A 17,920-nucleotide genomic window follows, 5' to 3' on the forward strand; every position below is an offset into this window, starting at 1 on the left:
AAGTAATGTCAGTCACCAGGAGGAGCTTGGAGAGAGAAGAGTTCCTACAGAGAAAACCTTAAGGGTAGAATTTCAAGAGTTTATGGGCTAAATTTAAAAACATGTCATGCCTCCACTGTCCTTAATATTTCTGTTGGGCTTGTGGTTGTGGGTTTGTGTGATGACAATGCCAAAACTTTTTTTTCCTCCACAATGTCATACTTCATTGTTATTTCCTATACAAGTAGTTCTCAAATAAGAGATGTGGAGGGTGAAGGTGTGTAAATGTATTATGTTTCTAATAATAACATTATCATTATTGAATCATCACCTGTAAATGTGCATCAATCTTTTTCAGATTACATACCAAATGCTGAGATTGTGGGTTGTCATTTGTTTCTCCCACTGGGGTGGAATCTTTAGCAGACCAGTTGTGTTACTTTCTCTCTCCACCCCCACCGGTGTTTGCTTGTTTGTTAATGTCCTTTTCTGGCTCAAAATACAAGGTTTGCATCAAGACTGGTGCTTACTGCACTTAGTTTTGGGGAAGGAAGTTCAAGCTTTGAATGAATTTCAACACTTTCAGTGGGTCCCTATTGACCAAAAAGAAAATCCAAACTCCTTACCATGACATGCAAAACCTCTGAGGCTCTCTATGGTTTTTAGCTTTATAGTCTCACTCACTTGGTCATTACACCAGGGCTATAGAACCACACACAAACAACTCAGCTGCTCAAGAATACTTATTAGTTCCTTTCACTTCACATCTATTGTTTATGCTAAAAATGCCTTCTTTGATCTTTCTACTTGATTAATACCTAATCCACTTGTCCTTCCCAACTTATATTATAAATTACCTCCCTTCTGAGGGTTTCCTGACACATTCCCAAAGTAATATTTGCTACCGATTTTGCGATGCTATGCATTTTGAATTTATTATCACATTTAGCTTTTATCACATTATATTGTTACTGCTTGTATATTTCTCTCTCTTTCCCCTCACTTGCACATGCTCTTTTCCAAACACATATCCTTGGCTGTAGTGCCACCAAGGTAAATATTGTCTTGTACTCTGTTCTGCTATCTCTTTGCTTTGCACAAAATGGAAAGAAAGAAAGAAAGAAAGAAAGAAAGAAAGAAAGAAAGAGAAAAAAAACGCTGTTGAATAAAACTATAGAACAATTATTTTCAAGTTGGAACTTACTCTGCCCTGTACAACTGTATATAATTTGGGGAAATCACCTCTCTGAACTTCAGTTTCCTCACCTGTAAAAAGAGAAAAGCACTTTATTTCATATGATTGCTGTGAATATCTAATTAAGTGTTTTGTATGGAACACATGGAGTCCTTTAAAATTTATGTGAATTCTTCATATTACTAGGATAGAGCCTAATAAAAAGATGCTGTATTTTATGTCATCTTTCAAATACTAGAGTCAATGAAAATAAAGGAGTCAGGTTAGTCTTAATAACTAAGTTATATAGGACAATCAAATTTTCTCCCAATAGACTTTTTACTTTAGAAAGAGCAGCAAAAAGAAAAATTCTTAAATATATTTAAAAAGTCAAATTATTGCAATACACAATTGTATTTTTTCCCAAATACTGCAATGAAAAACATACTAAGTGTTATGGTTATACTTTATCAGAAGAATTTGTTTATTCTCATCAACTTTAAAATCTGACTACACTAATTTCATTAGCATTTTATTTTTGCTTGGTTCACTTAATGTTATTCAAACACTCTATCTGAGACGAATCTCCTGAGATATATTTTTTCCCTTGAAGATGAACTTACTTTAATGTTAGCACAGGGGCTCAAGTGCGGGCAGAGTAGATAGTTAATGGGCATGAAAAACTGCAATACAGCATGAAGCAGAGAATGAGCCTCTGTTTATGTAAATGCCTCCATTCCATACTCAGAAGTTGTCTGTCTGTAATGTGACTGTTTATGAGGTACCCGCCCATATTCATCATTGCATGGAATAGCCATAACAAATGGGGGGTGGGGGAAGGCTCCCTAGTCAGGAAGCCAAACACCTCTATGAACCCATTTACTAATCAATTTACTGATTACATCTAAGGAGAGAAGCTGTAATTTAGAAATTCACTTTGCTTGCTGAAAACTCTACATGTGAGCCATTCTATCTCGGACTTACATGAGCTAAGAATCACACAGTAATTTGCCCTGTACCTCTAAACACCAATCAGGGGTGTGACTGAGACTAACTAGCTAGATGGCTCTGGGTCAGCCCAACTCTGTATATCTGGTTATTAGCACACTCAATATGCCCTGAGACAAAAAGCTCTTGATTCAGGCCCACTTTGGTAAAATAATGTGGAAGAAACTATAATTTGAAAGAAAACTGGGGCGCCTGGGTGGCGCAGTCGGTTAAGCGTCCGACTTCAGCCAGGTCACGATCTCGCACTCCGTGAGTTCGAGCCCCGTGTCAGGCTCTGGGCTGATGGCTCAGAGCCTGGAGCCTGTTTCCGATTCTGTGTCTCCCTCTCTCTCTGCCCCTCCCCTGTTCATGCTCTGTCTCTCTCTGTCCCAAAAATAAATAAATGTTGAAAAAAAAACTTTTAATAAATGTAAGAAAACTTCATTCATTTCATTATTTGGGGCGATAGTTAATCTTCCAAAGGCCTTTAAGTTCCAAGAAAGGAATGGTTTAATATTGTGTTTGACTATGATAATTTACAGTTCATTGGGAGAGTGGGAAAACTTCTCAGAAGAATTGGCTTCACTTTCTTACAAGACTCTTCTATAGAGGAGGGTAGTCTATGACTTACACCATATTGATCTGTGTGTACTCCTCAGAGACTCTGTAGTCATTTTAATATCAATCTTTGTTTCCTTACATTACTGTATCATGCACTCATCAAGTCAGCATTACCACGATGTAACCTAACTGTTGTCCTCTGAAATCAAGGTAACGAGACGGTTTACAGGATTGGCAATCTAATCTCCACTACATATAAAAATGTCTATTTCCCTACATCTTTCTCTATAAAAGTAGTCTATGTGCTTTTGTGTTTCTGTTGCCTTTACCCAAAATTGGATAATATTAGTTCTTTTCTTCATGAGTTTCATCCTTTTCTATACAGAAAAAAAAAAAACATTGATTTTTTTTCCATCTCTATGGTTTTAATATAGTACAAGACAAGCTGGTTTTATTTATGCTGTGTTTTAACCCAAATGCCATCAAATATATGTCAACTGCCTATGGGAACATTGGTCTTCAGGGCTGCCTCTACTGTGTAAGTAGTCAAAGAGTAGCAAACAATAAATAGTGTAAGTGCAACCCAGACATGAATCAAATCTCTTACATCAATTCTACACTCCTCTGCCCAAATTACAAAAGGAAGTTAGATATATGTGATCTGGATCTTGACTTGGTTTGAGGATTTTCTGCTTGAGACAAAGCTTACCTATGCTGTTCCTCAGTCTCCACTAGTTCTTAATCAGACAGACCAGACAGTAAACAGTCTGATGACTTGGGATACGGTGCACACAGGCAGATGAGGTAGTGTGATTTGTGGCTAATGTCCTTTTTCAGTGGCCAAGAATTATGCCTGATACAGATTAAATGATTTCTCAATGCAGTACTTCAGACTCTTGAATAGGCTGAGTACTGGGCAATATTTTTAAAAAGGAAACTATTCAGATAATTTATTTATAATCCATTAAAAAAGAAAAATGTTAATAAAGCTTGCATAGCTGAGTAGTAAATACAGTTTCAATAAGTACATTTACTATCACTAGCGTTTTTAATAAAAGTGTCAGGTAGTGACACTATTTGAAGTGATTTCTTGATGAGAGCATCTTTACTGATAGTACAGTTTCCACCATACAGATAATGAGACTGAGCAAAACAAGCCTTCACGCATTCATGGCACTCAAAGTTGTAGTCAGATGTATGTTGAATGATGTTTCTTGGAGAAGAAATGTAAATATGTTTTATTTCAAGTAGTAAAAAGATAGAAAATGGAATGATCTTCATTTGGAGAAAGTAAGTCTACAGCATTAATATAATCAGCAATGTCTACACTTCCACTGTTGTTAGTGTTGCATTGATGTTTCCATTATAAACTGGTGTATCTATTAAATTAAAATTCCTGCACAAATATTGCTCTCAGTTGACTCTTAGCAAGCATGTTGCCTTTGGTAAAAAATGAAAGACTTCCAAAATTCAGTAGGAGGGGTTCACTAAATTTCAAAGGGAAAAATACATTTAAAGTAAAATAGGGAAAATAAAGTTACCTTGAAGTTTTCCAAGTGTCTCCTTTAAAGAACCGTTCATAGAAATTCTTTACTGTTTATAAGTGTTAAATACAAAAAGACTGAAACAAAGTCTTAAATTTTTTAATGTTTTATTTATTTTTGAAAGAGACAGACAGAGTGTGAGCAGGGGAGGGGCAGAGAGAGAGAGGGAGGCACAGAATCCGAAGCAGGCTCCAGGCTCTGAGCTCTCAGCACAGAGCCCAATGTGGGGCTCGAACTCACGAACCAAGAGATCATGACCTGAGCCACAGTGGCACCCTTAACCAAACGAGCCATCCAGGCACCCCAAAACAAATTTTTAAATAGGCACCAATAATCTTTTAGAGAGGTATCATAGATATGTAAAAAATAGTGATATTTAAAGCAATGTTTAGTTTAATGTAATTCATTTCCAATACATTTATGCTTTTCATTTAACTAATTTTAGAAAATTTACTTGTCATTTCACCTTTCTTTTTGCAGTTGGTATTTTTTCCTGGATCTGTTGCATGTTTTTTAATTTGCTGGCCATTAGATGTGTCAATTTATAGGCTAAGACCAACAAAAATAATTCCCAACTCATTGAAATTTTACAAAAAGCCTCCTTGTTAGGTTTTATAAACTTCTAAAACAAATGTAAAATATAGGATGGAAAAATAAATACAAAGTCTCTGCAAAGCAGGTTATATTTTGTGATTTTCAAATGTCATTATAGTTTCTTACAAGAGCAAAGTGAACGATCATCGCTCATTAATGGGAAAAAAGTGAGATTACTACTTCTAATGAACTATTGACTGTCTGTTACCTATCTCTCCATTCAAGGATAATTTTCAAAAGAGTTGACCAATATTAGACAAATACAGTTTAGTTAGGATAATTAAAGTTGTTTTTTTCTTCAAATATGTTGCATGAGTTTCAATAATGTATTATATGTCGGGGCGCCTGGGTGGCGCAGTCGGTTAAGCGTCCGACTTCAGCCAGGTCACGATCTCGTGGTCCGTGAGTTCGAGCCCCGCGTCGGGCTCTGGGCTGATGGCTCAGAGCCTGGAGCCTGTTTCCGATTCTGTGTCTCCCTCTCTCTCTGCCCCTCCCCTGTTCATGCTCTGTCTCTCTCTGTCCCAAAAATAAATAAACGTTGAAAAAAAAAATTTAAAAAAAAAATAAAAAAAATTTAATGTATTATATGTCAAGTGTAAATACCAATAAATTCTTTTCTCACAAATATGGGCCTTTAATAGTAACTGTGCCACTATATAATAATAAGACCTGATAATTATTCAGTAATATGATGTTTCTGGGACTGTTAGAAGTATTTGGAATACATTAACTCATTCATCTCTACAATAATCCATGGGGCAGGGATGGTTATCTCCAATTTCCAGATGAGGAAACTCAGACAAAGAGAATTTAATCAATTTGACAAAAAGTCACAATGTGACAGAGTAAGATGAAATCTGGAAGGTCTAGCTCCAGAGACATAGGTCTTAATCACTCCTTTTATAAAACTTCCCCTTTATACACAACATTTCTAGTCTTTTATGATGGGATTTAGCTTTTCACAATTCTCCTAATTACAAATAAATTACAAGTAAAACTTGGAAATGTCTTAGTAATTAGCAAAAACACTAGCGGAGATTCTGTTAAAAGGGAAAATACCAGGTTCATGAGCTAAGAATCTGCCTAACAGGAACTATTGTGCCAATAGGCAACAGTAAAGTACCATGAAACATTGGCAAAATTCTAAAACAATCTGGACACTGCACAATAACATGACAGCAGGTTAAAATGCCAGGCAATAATGAGTTCTTTCTAGTTATTATTTTCTACCTATTATTTTACTATAAATAGCAGGCAGTGACAACCCCATTATTACCACTAGGAGCAAAAATATACTAAGCACCAGGGAAACAGAAGGCATGCTCCTCTGTCTATGTAATCCACAATCATGAAGATAAAACATGTGCTTTAAAAATGGTACTAACATTAGAACAAACAAGGAAGAAAATGAAGGCAACAACCATAAGGGAAGACTTCAAGGAGGAAAAAAAAAAACGTATTCAAAATGTCTTTACTGAGTACCATCCATGTACCAGACACTGTCTATGCCCTGGGTTACGCTGAGGTTGAAATAAAACCCATAGCTAACATTGTAGTTGGGGAGGGAGGGAGGGAAGTAGATAGGCAGATAGACAGACAGACAGATAGATAACAAGATATGGTACAACCTCATAATAAAAGAATCAAGAATGACAAAGTGATCTATTTTTGTAGAGAGGTCAGGGACAGCCTGTCTGAAGTTGTGACACTTGAAATAGGACTTAAATAAAGGTGGGAACAAACTGTTACATGTCTTCAGTTAACGATTTCCAGGCAGAAGGAATAAGAAAAAACAAAGACTCAGAGGCAAGAAAGGTCTGCAACAAAGTCAAAGAGGTGGCCAAGGTCAGATGATGCAGGGACCTGTAGGACATGGAGAGCTCTTTCATTCTCATCTAAGGAGACAGGAAGCTAGTACAGACCTTGGAGCAAGGGGCTGCCCTGTGTGACATTGTTGGAGGCTCCCCGTGGCTTCTTGGTAAAGAACAGACAATCAGAGCAAGAATGGAAACAAGAAGCACAAATGGAAGCTACTGTTTGCATCCTGGGAGGGATGATGATGGCTTTGACCAGGGTGTTAGCAGCCAAAATTGTGGGAGAGCTAAAATATTCAAAATTGAATCTAGAGCCAGCAGGATGTGCTGATAAACTGGTAGGTTTGAGCTAAAAAGAAAAAGAAAGAAAACAGATACAGAGGTGATTTTAAAAAAACCCACAGTTGGTACAAAACAAGAACAACATCTTCATGAAATGAAGATGTCACAGTAAACCAGTCGGAGAACATCCATTGCTGTAGTCTGGCCAAGGGGTGCTGGGACATCTAGATGTCTTTCATCACAGAACTGCTCTTGCCACATGCTAACCGAAACATAAATTGTGAGTATATTTATATATTTTATAAATATATACAATAATTTTATAAGTATATACAATAATATATACAATAATTGCATAGATTTAGTTACCGAATACATCATACCTATTTTTTAAAATATTAGTATTCCCTTTACTTAATGTTAAAAAGCAATTAAAAATAGTATCATTTATCCTGAAATGTTGTTAGGGCCAAAAGCATAAGAAGGAATAAAAAAAAAGGGCATCGTTCCTGATACATTAAATTTCAAGTTGCTATTTCTTTTTTTTTTTTTTTTTTAATTTTTTTTTTCAACGTTTATTTATTTTTGGGACAGAGAGAGACAGAGCATGAACGGGCGAGGGGCAGAGAGAGAGGGAGACACAAAATCGGAAACAGGCTCCAGGCTCTGAGCCATCAGCCCAGAGCCCGACGCGGGGCTCGAACTCACAGACCGTGAGATCGTGACCTGGTTGAAGTCGGACGCTTAACCGACTGCGCCACCCAGGCGCCCCTCAAGTTGCTATTTCTTAATGATTCATCTTGAATCTTGTTCTAAAGACAAGTTACTTGGCACTGTCAGAAGAGGCAAGAAACAGAGTAACACAGACACATTAAACATGCATTACTACATTTATATTCTTCATTTATTCCACAAATGTTTACTGTGTGCCTAGTACGCATTATTATATAAGGTGGTAGGTTTATAGAAATGGATAAACAGACCTAGGCCATGATCTAGTGATCTCAGTGTCTGGAAAGAAAGTGACCTTGAGTATGTAATTACAAGCAATGAGCTGTAAAGACAGTGTGTTAAGGAAATGCAAGGTTCCACACAGTCCCTACCACCAAATGATCTGGGCATTGTATGACAATGGCATTTTAACATGATACAGGGTTTTGTTTGTTCAGTTAGCTGATTGTTTATTCTTGAGAGGAAGCCTTCTCAGTGATTTAAAATCTCTACGTGGACATTAAACATTAACTACTTCAATATGTCTCTGGGCATGAAAAAGCAATAAATTACCTTGAATAGAGTTTGGGTTTGTTTTTTAGTTATTTTAATCCCTAGCCCAGAACCTATGACATACTAGTACTCAAAAATATTTATTGAAGAATACATGAATGAATGAATGAGTCTGTTTAGAGAAAAAAAATTGAAACAGGGACAGGATTTAAAAAAAAAACAAAAACAAAACCAAAAAAACAACAGAAGGAAAACCCGAGAAATACCTTGAAAAGTAAGAAAACTTATTATCTCCTTTTTCACCTTTCCACCTTTTATACACATACCTTATGTCTACAGCCTCCATAAATTATCCAGCAGTGGTTACTATGATAGAACTATATACTGAAAAACCGGAGATGATATCTTCTCGCTTCTTAACATTTGATAAGTGTTTGGCTACAACCTACAACAATGTTTTCAGATATTTACTTAAATACTACATTTATTTGCTTTTCAAAGACTCCATTTTGCTTTATATCCACTAGTTTTAGAGCCTGGAAATAGGAAACATTAAAAAATTAAGAGTAAGAGAAGAGTGCCGAGGTGGCTCAGTCACTGGTATTGAGGCCTTAGCTCAAAAATCATCTTCCCTGATCTCCCTATGATAAATCCTTTTTCCTAAGTTCATACCCACATGTACCAGTTTGTACCACTTTTGCATGTAATTATTTGATGTTGTTTACCTCTATCACTATCGGCAAGTTCTATGAGGATATTTTGCTTACTATCATTTCTCCAAAACCTAGAAAAGTGCCCAAGACATATGCACTCAAGTAGTATTTCTTAGAGGGCCCTGGGTGGCTCAGTCCATCAAGTGTCTGACTCTTTGATTTTGGCTCAGGTCATGATCTCAAGGTTCGCAGGTTCAAGTCCCTCGTTGGGCTCTGAGCCGCTTGGGATTTTCTCTTCCTCTCTCTCTGCTCCTCCCTCACTCATGTGCCCACACGCTCTCTTTCTCTCTCTCAAAATAAACAAATAAACTTCAAAAAAATTAACCGTAAGAGAAAGCTAATTTTCTTACAATACACTTGTTTTACCATACTCCCACCATAATCCCAAATCTCTATCTTTCTTACAGATACAACAGATTCAAGGAGCATTTGTTGCATGGTGCAATGGTTACTATGGAATTTTTTTTAAGGTTTAGTGAACAGTGTGCTTTCAAAACAGTGTCAAGGCCTTTGGCAAAGTAAATTGTACAATAATTCTGAAGTACTGAATTCTGAAGTTCTGAATAATTACACAGTACTTCTGAAGTTTATAAAGAGTTTTAATGTTTTTTCCCATTAAATACAGAAAATCATAGGGTTTAAAAGACCCTACCATTCAGCTAAACAAAATTTCATATTTTACCATGTTTGCCTCAAATATTTTTTTTTAATTTTTTTTTCAATGTTTATTTATTTTTGGGACAGAGAGAGACAGAGCATGAATGGGAGAGGGGCAGAGAGACAGAGGGAGACACAGAATCGGAAACAGGCTCCAGGCTCTGAGCCATCAGCCCAGAGCCCGACGCGGGGCTCGAACTCACAGACCCTGAGATCGTGACCTGGCTGAAGTCGGACGCTTAACGGACTGCGCCACCCAGGCACCCCTTGCCTCAAATATTTTGATTAAAAAGAATATTAACATATGAAATGGAAACTTCTGGATCTTTTCTTCTACAGGCTTTATAATCCCAGTCCCACCTCCCTCCATCCTTTCCAAAAGAAAGAATTCATTGTATTTCATTACATTGTATATTTTTGGACTTTTACTACATATACTATAGCCACAGTCTTTTTAAAATGCTATGGTTGGCCTCTTGCTGTAAGTATCAGTAAGTAATTTGGTCTTCAATTCAATAAAATATTTTTGAAATATATTCAGGTCAATTCCTATAATAAATTCCTCCTCATTTACACTGCTAATTATAAGGTATATCAACTTGTATGCTTACCTCTTTTTTTGTTGTTATTTTAATCCCTAGCACAGAACTTGTGACATTCTGGTACTCAAAAATATTTACTGAAGAACACAAGAATGAATGAATCTGCTTAGAGAAAAAAAATCTCTACTCTGTTAGAGAAAAAAAAAAAAAACACTTATTCTGGTCCATGAGTGTACTTTTCCTTTTCTGCAACTTTTTCAAGAAAAAAAATGTGAATTCTGTGCAGGTTCTCTACTGCAGTATCTTAGTTTTTTCTTTCCATCATTTTGTAAAATTTCTCTCCAACACTAATAATGTTTTTCTCTCTTAAATTTTATTTTGTCTCATATTAATATCATTATACCAGCAGCACTTGGTTAGAATTTCATACTATATTTCTTTCATTTACAACTTTTCCACACTACTTTCTCAGTAGCTTAGGTGTGTTTGTCTAAATTTTATTTCAATATAGTATCCAGTACCCTTCATCTGTACATGTAAGTTTAGTGCATTAACATGTCTTATAATTACTAGTTAGATATGGACTTATTTATTCCACTTCATTTATTTACTTCTTTCACATTCTCTTTCATATTTTTTCTGTTTCCATTTTTTGCCATCTGTTGGATTGAATTTTATTTAGATAACTCTATCTCACATATATATAGCTTTCCCAAAAATGCTAAGAAAAAAAATGGGTTTTCATAATATTTTAGTGTCTGCTCTTAAATGTTAGCAATAACATTTACTTTACATAGTCCCAACAAAGTCTAAAGCCATTCAGTGCATCTTTTTCTTCCCAAATACAAGAATTAATATGCTTTGGCTACTGAAATAATAATCCTCTAAGGCTTAGAGCTGTATTTTTTTTCCTTATAATTTAAGGAAATTAATAGCCTTACCAATATCATTTACCACTATTTTGGTTCATGAGTACTTATAACATCACATTCCTTTCCTTGATTGATTGATTGATTGATTGATTGATTTAGATGAAGCACATCTTCTAGTAATGTGTCAGCAAGAATGCTTCAATTATAAACTCTCAGCTCTTGTATTTTGGTAATATCTTCTTTCTTTCTCATTCTTGAATAATAATCTAGCTGGCTGTATGATTTCCTCCTCAATAAATGCAAATAATTAAAACAATCCTTTGGGGAAAAACACATTTAAATGGCTCTGAAAATCCTCAAAATGTTAAAAGAAGAAAAAATATCCATAAAGTACAGAAATTATGAAGCAAAAGCAGACAAATATGGATCAAAACCTTATGAAGATTACTTTAAAATGTCACACTAATTTTGGAAATGAAAATAACATTAAAATTAAATTATGGATGTATACTAATTTGGGCAAACCAGAGAAAAAAATGAAGTAATTAGAACATTTGACTAAGGAATTGACCCAGTAGACTACAAAGCGATATAAATAGATGAAAATATGAAAGAAAAGGGAAAAAATGCCAGGGAAAGTTTGAGAAGCTCCAACATACACCTCATATAAGTTCAAGAAGAGGAGGGTATAGGGAATGAGAAAGATACTATTTGAAGTGAGAAAGTCCAATCATTTTGAATTCAAGAAAAAAAAAACATGTCTGTTGACTTTGTGACTATCTGTCATGGAGCTGATCTTCTCTTGTGCTTTGGAATTTTAATTTTCAGGTCCACATTGACTGGGAATTTCTTGGAAAGTTTCATGTTGTTGTTGCCATTTCTGTTCTTTCTTTGTGTCTTTATCTGTTTCTCTCCCCTGAGTTCCAACCTGAGTCTGTGGGTTTTACAGTTGTCTCTCCAGCAGCTCACGGGTATGTACTTCAGAAACAAGTCTTCTAAGAAATCTTGAGCCTTTGTTTCCTGAGGTTGTCGCAAGTGTAGTTTCTGAGTCAATAGGCACTTTGGCCTGGGTCCTGCTATGCCTCCCTTTCTCTTCCATCCCTCGCTCCAAGCAGCAGCTCAATACAGCGTACCAAAAGAGGTAGCCCTCAAAACTTTTAAAATCTCTACTTGTAAGTGTATCTTGTCTCAGTGTAATGCCATTAATATGCCTCCAGGCCCTGTGTGAGCCAATCTGGTCCTTGTTACAACACAGAGTTAAACCCAGCCACTTCTTGCTTCCTGGTTCTAGAGCCTGGTCCTAGAGGTCTGTGGATTTTGCCTCTAGATGCTGAATTGTGTTTCTGGTCTGTTTGTGAATCACAAAATTATTTGAAGCAATGTTGATTTTTATGTTTGGAAGGTTTTCTATCACTCTAGACTATTCTCTTTCTGTTTTCCTAAGAAATGGGTAATTAAAGCCAAAGAAACAGATCTTATATGTGGGATAACCAATGCAGAAGACTGAGAAGTAATAAAAACCTAGAAGATTTCTTTGCAAGTGTCTTTAAAATCATGTTCTAAAAAAGAAAAAAAATCATGTTCTGCTCTAGAGAAGAAAACATTTAAATTATAGGTTAAATTCTGCACTGGTTTATGCTATAAAAAATAAACAAAAATCTAGTCAATCAATGTATGCTCTAAGGAAAAAAAAACCTTAACTCTACTTAACAATATTGCAAATGAATGTACATTTATATGTTTTAAGCCAAGTAAAACATTTACCATGGGCTTGTGTTGCTTTCATGATTCTCTACTTTAGCCAATTTTTTTTTTATTATTATCTAGCTAGATACCAATTCTAATAGCTTTCATTTTATTTCCACTACCATCAGAACAGTATTAGGAGAAAAATAAACTTGTGGACTTTGCTTCTTTATGAAGACAATTATGAGATGAAAATAATCTAATTTGGCAACAAAGCCTTTTGAAAACTTTTAATAAAATTCTTATTCCATTTCTACATTCAACTGGATCTATTGGGAGATGACAGGCTGTCAATAGTGGTTCTTGTGACAAAGTGTGTTTTTGGATTAGTCTTTGTTTGGAATTGTGTGATGTGGGTCCAGGCAACATGAACTCAGGGAGGAACAAATCACCCCACTGTTTGGGAATCAGTACAGAAGAGCAAGTGTCAGAAACCTGTAGAGGATTTGTGGTTTATTGACCAGATAGGGTGAAAATCCAGGGATCTGTGCCCTCTAAAAAAAGTACTGCAATGTAGGCACTGGCTCACTGTCTCACACACTAGCCTTTGCAGGACATTTTGGGAAATGTCCTTATAACTATTATCTTAAATATAATCTATACAGGATTTGGTAACATATGTAGTCCCTTGGAGATAGATGATAGATAGATGTATAGATAGATAGATAGATAGATAGATAGAAAGATAGATCGATAGAGGGAAGGAGTTTTCAATAATTTTTTTTAGGTAGGTCTATTATCTATATAAGTAAAACAAACTTGTTAATTTTTGTTGTAACTAGTTGCATTATATAAGACCACTACTTTCAGAGATTTGCTTATTTCTGCAAAGTGACTGACTCTAATAAAGGTATAGAATAGAATTTAAAACTCTAAAATTACTAGGCTAGTTCAACAATTTCATTGATGCATAAAGAAATAAGACCTGTAATGAAAACTCTGACATGCTTTCCCTGTGTGAAAACTAATGCAGCATATTTTTTAGCTTGCAAACACAGATGCGGAAACACAGATGATGATTAATGCTTCAAGGAGCCTATTTCACTGTCTACTGTGACTTACAGGATGAAACTAGGGGGAAAGAGGAAGGAGCGAGCAGGATAAACAACCTCTAGTTTTGATTCCCTTTTAGGCTGTGTAGACTGCCCAAAATTTAGGAGTTTTGATTCATCAAATCTTCTAAACAACAGATACACAGTCCTTGAGACTATAAGACTAAAGTAGCAAAACATTTCTGGAGCTGGTTTTGACTTAATTTTATGACCTCTCCAGGCAATGCACAAAAATATCATATACAAGAATAAGCAATGATGTAGAGAAACAGTTTCTACTTTGTTGCTGGTGGGAATGTAAATTAGTACAACTACTAATACAAAGTCAAGTTGAAAATATAAATGCCCTTATTTCCAGCAGTCCCCCTCCTAGGCACCTGTCTTGAAGAAATTCTCCCATGTGACCTCAAGTCATTCACAAGAATGTCAATTGCAACATTTACACATTCATTAAAAAAAATGGAATCAACTTAAAATGTATTATCAAAAGAATGGTTAAGTAAATTCTGAACGATAGACAGGAAGGAATCATATATAGCAGCTAAAATGACTGAACTAGAAGTTGAAAAAGACTATTTCCAATATGTATAGTTTTTAAGGATGCTAAAAACATGCAACATACACATAAATATTGCTTGCAGATATACATATATGCATATTACATAGAATATATGTTTTAAATGTACAGTATATAAATATATATACATTTTTATTATTTAATTTTTTTAATGTTTTTATTTATTTGTGAGAGACAGAAAGAGACACACCACGAGTGGGGAAAGGGCAGAGAGAGAGGGGAAACACAGAATCTGAAGCAGGATCCAGGATCCAAGCTGTCAGACAGAGCCCGATGTGGGGCTTGAACTCAAGAACCGCGAGATCATGACCTAAGCCAAAGTTGGACGCTTAATCGACTGAGCCACCCAGGCACCCCTAAATGTATATACATTTCTATGTACATATAGACTTACATAAAATATTACATACCACATTTAGGAGAGCAATTATTCCAACAGAGAAAAAGGGTTCAGGAATGAGTACTCAAAAGGTTGAAACTACATCTACAATGTTATCCTGCTTCAAAAGTGTAAAAGAAATACTAAAATAAATTTGGTACACTTAATATGATTTAGCAAGTTTATAATGGGTTCTCACATCTTTACAATATCATTTCTTTACTTTTTCGTAGAGATGAAATACTTCATAACTATGGAAGACAAAATATTACATATTTGTCCTAAATTCACAATTTGGCAAACTGTTTAAGATACCTAAAGATACGTAGAAACAATAAAACTAAATGACCAAGAGTCATTGTCTTAAGTCCCCATTTCTCCATAGCTCAAATGGATTCTACTCCAAGAAGTAAGATCCACACTAGAATCTTTTAACAGTGTATTTTAAATTTAATATTGTTTTTGGCATTCTAATCAATATCAGGTGCATACTTCCAAGATTGACTGTTTGCTGAATATTTTGATGAATGAAAGCATTCCAGGGTTAGTGCAAAGAAATTTAGGGGTTTTTTGTAGGGACACAAAAAATAACTGAAGGTCTTCCATTCCTGACTGCCCTTGTCGTAAGGTAGATAGCTTCAAGACAACCAGAAAATAAAAATTTTCCATTTTAGAAGTCAGTAAAGGTAAAGATAGTAAAACCAGACTGTAAGTCTCCCCCAGCTGCTTCTTTCGGAAGAACAGAGAAAAGGTACACACACAACTGACATTTTTCCAGAGTCTACTGGGAATATCTCAGATTGTTTGGGTCATCTAGATTTATGACTAAAAAAAATTAAATTCAACTTAGACTTTCATCTGCTCTGGATCATCATGAAGAGCAAATAATATTTCACAGGCATTAGTTGTTTTTCTCCTCGTTTTCTCTAATACTATTTCTTATTTGGGAAATTTTTAATATCAACATTTTGATTAAACTTTAATAGTATCTGCATTAAACTAAATTGAGAAGATCTTGACTATGCTACTCAACGTTTTATCTCCTTACTTTGGTGTAGAATAGGCTTACATTTTTTTCCTATTGATGCTTCAAATGTAACTATAATCCACAAAGGCAGAGATACAAATGACTCCATAATACTTTATTTCTCATATACATGATTTTAAGTCTTTTTAAAGTGCTATATTTACATAATGCCTGAGATTATTTTCACAAGAACAAAACCCATTTTTAAAGCCCTGAAAATCCTGCTTTAATAGCTCAGGGGAAGCATCAACATAGAGGAGTTAATGGTAAATTATATAAAGGGAATAAAACTGATCCCAGGTATAAGACGAATATCAAGCCTTCATCTCCTAGATGTAACATTTATCTGCTGTGTAGTCTGATGGGTAAGAACTAAGTCTATTTAGATGACAGCCTTGACCCGTACTCAGGTCTTTGGGACTTTCCATCAAGTCTGTCTTTCTGAGGTTGTAATGTCTCCTTGCTGGATCAAAAGAAGCTGAACTCAGCTATGTGAAGGCAACTGTCCTGAGCATTTCCCCCTTTTGACACAGAGCAGTTTGATTCAAGAGAGAAAATGATACTGTGCACAGGCTTAAGTTAGTTTTTGAACTTCACTTCTGTTCTCATAAGGCTAAATTCCTTGCTAACTCTGAGGCATAAAGGAAACTGACTCCTCCCCTTCTGTTGGGTTGTGCTTTTAGGTTTATTCTTGATTTCCTGGAGTGCATCAGTAAAACTGAAGCAACATTGGAAGGTTCCATAGAAGTACCAGCCCTCTATCACATGCGTCACTGTTATCCCTAAATCTGTAAAACTAAAACTTTGTACAAGTACCTAAGAATGTCATTCTTGTTCTTCTTTGGAGAAATAAGTGCTGACTTGTTTGGGGTGCCTGGGTGGCTCAGCTGGTTAAGTATCAGACTTGATTTCAGCTCAGGTCATGATCTCATGGTTTATGAGCTCAAGTCCTGCATCAGGCTCTGTGCTGAGAAGCTGCTTGGGATTCTCTGTCTCCCTCTCTCTCTGCTCATCCCTGTGTGCTCTGTGCTCTCTCTCTCTCTCAAAAACAAACAAACATTTAAATGCTGACTTGGTCACTATAGTCAAAATGTGTGTTACTAAGCTGGATGGAGGGTCAAAGAAATCAACTGAATATGTAAGAGCACTTACTATGTGTTGTATCAGTCAATCTCCATGCAAATACTGGGAAATGCCATCATCTTTTTGTTCAAAGTCATGTTAAATAACTTGGCTAAGTGATACACTTTGTGGTATAAAACTTGGATTAAGCATCCAACTATTTCCAACTATGAAACATTAATTATTTCCATTCCGTTATCCTTCCTGTAGCATTGGAGTTTTAGTGATTGAAAAGCAAAAGAATTATATTCCCTTTTATACATTGATAAAATATGTAATATGCTTACCAATGTACTAACTTAAGGTTTTTTTTTTAATTTTTTTTTTTAACGTTTATTTATTTTTGAGACAGGGAGAGACAGAGCATGAACGGGGGAGGGTCAGAGAGAGGGAGACACAGAATCTGAAACAGGCTCCGGGCTCTAAGCTGTCAGCACAGAGCCCGACACGGGGCTTGAACTCACGGACCGCGAGATCATGACCTGAGCTGAAGTCAGCTGCTTAACCGACTGAGCCACCCAGGCGCCCCCTAACCTAAGTTTTTATGACAGCATTCCATTCACCCTCAAAAGGCTTACAGTCAAGTTGAAATAAATAAAGTATAGTAACTATGACGTAGTACTGATACCAGACGTACCCTTTAATTGAAAACAACTCTAACAGTTGGGTTCATTAAAACCTGTGATATTGAAGAAATTGAGAGCATTTTAGGCACCCAACACTTGGAGAGCTGAGATCCCAAGAGCCTCTGAGAAATGAACCAATGTTCTACATGCAATCTCCCCTAGAGACATTTGTCAGTTTCTAGCTGTGCCTATGCAATATAAAATGCCAAGACCAACCAGAAAGCAACGGCTAAGGGGTTATAAAAATAATCAAAGATCTGTAATTTCACAATTCTTAGAAGACAAACATTGCTGTTCAAGGATTCCCAAGGAGGAGGGCAATTGACTCCACTCCTGGCTGTCTATTTAAGATCCCTGTAAGATTCTGCCATAGGAGAAGGGATAAACTGAAAATACACAGCAAGAAAGAAAGAAAGAAAGAAAGAAAGAAAGAAAGAAAGAAAGAAAG

At 35.8% G+C, this 17,920-nt stretch overlaps 1 long non-coding RNA gene across 1 annotated transcript in view; it reads right to left on the reverse strand.

Moving 5' to 3' along the window:
- Window positions 1–1,178: 1,178 nt before the first annotated feature.
- Window positions 1,179–17,920, reverse strand: part of LOC121034010 (uncharacterized) — a 203,073-nt gene continuing 186,331 nt past the window's right edge. The window contains exon 3 of the long non-coding RNA XR_005792245.1: window positions 1,179–1,245. This is a non-coding gene — a long non-coding RNA (uncharacterized LOC121034010). The remainder of the gene's footprint in view (window positions 1,246–17,920) is intronic.

Source organism: Herpailurus yagouaroundi, unplaced genomic scaffold (genome assembly GCF_014898765.1).
Source record: "Herpailurus yagouaroundi ecotype Mexico unplaced genomic scaffold, PumYag 159, whole genome shotgun sequence".
NCBI lineage: Eukaryota > Metazoa > Chordata > Mammalia > Carnivora > Felidae > Herpailurus > Herpailurus yagouaroundi.